Source organism: Giraffa tippelskirchi, chromosome X (genome assembly GCF_054371585.1).
Source record: "Giraffa tippelskirchi isolate mGirTip1 chromosome X, T2T-mGirTip1v1.2.pri, whole genome shotgun sequence".
NCBI classification, from domain to species: domain Eukaryota; kingdom Metazoa; phylum Chordata; class Mammalia; order Artiodactyla; family Giraffidae; genus Giraffa; species Giraffa tippelskirchi.
Window position 1 is genome coordinate 144,327,409 of NC_137289.1, and position 3,017 is coordinate 144,330,425.

At 43.5% G+C, this 3,017-nt stretch overlaps 1 non-coding gene across 1 annotated transcript; it reads right to left on the reverse strand.

Annotated features, from left to right (window-relative positions):
* Positions 1-2,029: 2,029 nt before the first annotated feature.
* TRNAR-CCG (transfer RNA arginine (anticodon CCG)) lies at positions 2,030-2,101 on the reverse strand. Its single transcript has one exon. It is a non-coding gene; the product is annotated as a tRNA-Arg (tRNA).
* Positions 2,102-3,017: the final 916 nt, after the last annotated feature.

The following is a 3,017-nucleotide window of genomic DNA, read 5'->3' on the forward strand; positions in this document are numbered from 1 at the left end:
AACTGTTGCTTCCTGACCTGCATACAGATTTCTCAAGAGGCAGGTCAGGTGGTCTGGTATTCCCATCTCCTTCAGAATTTTCTACAGTTTATTGTGATCCACATAGTCAAAGGCTTTGGCATAGTCAATAAAGCAGAAATAGATGTTTTTCTGGAACTCTCTTGTTTTTTCGATGATCCATAAGTAGGCATAAATGTCCAGAGTAGGCGTAACTTTTCAGCTGAATATATGAATTATGATTAAGTATAATTAAATTGATTTTAACTTACTAGAGTTAGAACCATCTTCCTTAAGAAGGAAAGGATCTTCTATGCAATGCATGAACTCAGTCATCAGGGATGGTTCAAGCTTGGCTGCATAGGGGAATCGAGTCACTGAAGGTCTTTACTAATCCTAATATCTGGATGCTCCATGGGCCAATTAAGTCAGAATCTCCAGGGGCAAGGCCCAGGCATCAATTTCTTTTTTTTCTTTTTACTGAGGTGTAACTGACATACAGAATTATCAGTTTCGGCTATACAATCTGACAATTCAATACTTGTATATGTTGTCAAATGATCACCACTTTAAGTGTAGTCAACATCCATCACCACACAGAGATACACATTTTTTAAATTAATTTCATTTTAAACAATACTTTAAAAAGCTCCTTGGGGGCCCCATATGCAACCAAGTTGCCAACTACTAAACTAGAGGACTTAGCCTTGCGGTATAGCTCTCAAACTTTACTGTATGGAACCCCGTGCCTGCCACACCTGCTTCTGATCCAACAGGTCTGGGGAGGGACCCAAGAATCTGCATTTCTCCTAAGCTCCCTGGCAATACAGATGCCACTAGTCCAGGGCCACACTTTGAGACCCACTCCCTACAGAATTATGGTTATGTTAAAAACATCCTTGCCCCAGGGTGGTTATTTCAAATCTCCCCACATTAGCATGACTCCGAGAAAGGACCAGGCAAATGCCATGTGTGCAACGAAGACCTTTTTTTTTTTGGAAGAAGGAAAGTGAACAACCAAATCTGTAGAAGCAAGCATCCCAGGCTGATGGAAGTTACCACACCCTATTTTGTGCTTTTCTTTTTTTACTGCCCTGAGGCTTAATGATAAACTCCTTCAAGGACCATCAAAGACCAAATAGTAGGCAGTGGCCCAATACTTGGAAATCTCCACCCCTTCCCCAAAACAGCTGGAATAATCCTCCCACTCATTACCCAGCCCACATATTTCTGACTGACACACACTCGCTTTTTGAGATGGCCCACATTCTGTCTGTGGAGTGTGTTTCTTTCCAAATAAATCAATGCACTTCTTACCTGTCACTTTGTGATGGGAATGTTGGAGGAGACACCTGGGTGAGAGAAAAGGCCTCCAATGAAAGAGCAAGAGGCCCACTGAACAACTACAGCATTTCTTCTAAGGAACGGTGTGGCCTTAACTGAGCCAGTCACTTCATCCTTGGGCCTTAGTTTCTTCATCTGCAAAATGAGTCTAGAATGTTTCACCTAACTATGAAATCTCATCAATTCCATGCCATTTGACAAGAGAGGTGATGGACTCTAGGATGTGACCATGGAAGACTCTGGCCACCTGTCACATGAGAGTTCAATCACTGAAGGCCCAGGACCCCCATCACCTGGGCAGCACAGAGGCGTCTCTGCTCTCTGGATGTCACTGAAGTCAGACTAAAATTCAGCCACTTCTTTAAAACTTACCTTAATCAGTTTCTTGACTCAAAAAACAAAATCAACAAACACACCTTGTGATCCATTCTAAAGCTGAAACCATTCTGAGAGGAAGTGGAAGGAGCAAGAAAGCACTTTGTGATTTATTAAAATCTCACCATAATTCATGGCCAACATAGGGATCACTGTTTGAAGCCCTGCGTCAAAGTGAAAGTGAAAGTGAAGTCGCTCAGTCGTGTCCGACTCTTTGCGACCCCATGGACTGTAGCCTACCAGGCTCCTCCGTCCATGGGATTCTCCAGGCAAGAATACTGGAGTGGGTTGCCATTTCCTTCTCCAGGGGATCTTCCCAACCCAGGGATCGAACCCAGGTCTCCTGCATCGGAGGCAGACGCTTTAACCTCTGAGCCACCAGGGAAGTCAAAAGGATAATGCAATTATTTTGGTGTAAATTTCACGTCATAGCAAGTACTGGTGTTAATATATTTAAAGTGCCTTATGGGGACTTCCCTGGTGGTCCAGTGGTGAAGACTTAACCTTGCCATGCAGGGGGTGCGGATTCAATCTCTGGTTGGGGAGCTAAGATCCATATGCCTTGTGGCCAAAAACCCAAAACCAAAGCAATATTATAACAAATTCAATAAAGACATTTCAAAAGTGTGACTTATGACTATCATTGTCTTATTCACGTTGTTTTAAAATGCTTTTCTACTTGAGACTGAACCAGCACAAGGATGGAGCTCCTCTGGAATTCTGACCTTAACGTCAGGACAGAGGATTAACAAAGAAGGTCCTGGTTAGAATAAATCTATGGTTCTCAGTAAGGGGCAATTTTGCCCCCAGGGAATACATGGCACTATCTGGTGACATTTTTTGGGTTGTCAAAAATGTGTGTCTTGGCCCCAAAGGAAGGAGGCAGGCTACCACCGGCTTCTAGACAGTAGAAGCCCAGGGATGCTGCTGAACATCCCATGATGGGAAGGACAGTACCGCAACAAGGAATTATTTAGTCCAAAATGCCAATAGCACTGAGGTTGAGAAACCCTGAAATAAATGTATCCTGATATACATAACTAATAAGGACCTATTGTACAGCACAGGGAATTCTACTCAATACTCTGTAATGGACTATATGAGAAAGAGTGGGTATATGTGTGTGTGTGTGTGTGTGTGTGTGTGTGTATTTATGTGCATGCTCAGTTGCTCAGTTGTGTCCAACTCTGTGATTTCATGCACTATAGCCCGTCAGGTTCCTCTCATGGGATTTCCCAGGCAAGAATACTGGAGTGGATTGCTATTTCCTGCTCCAGGGGATCCTCCCGACCCAAGGATCG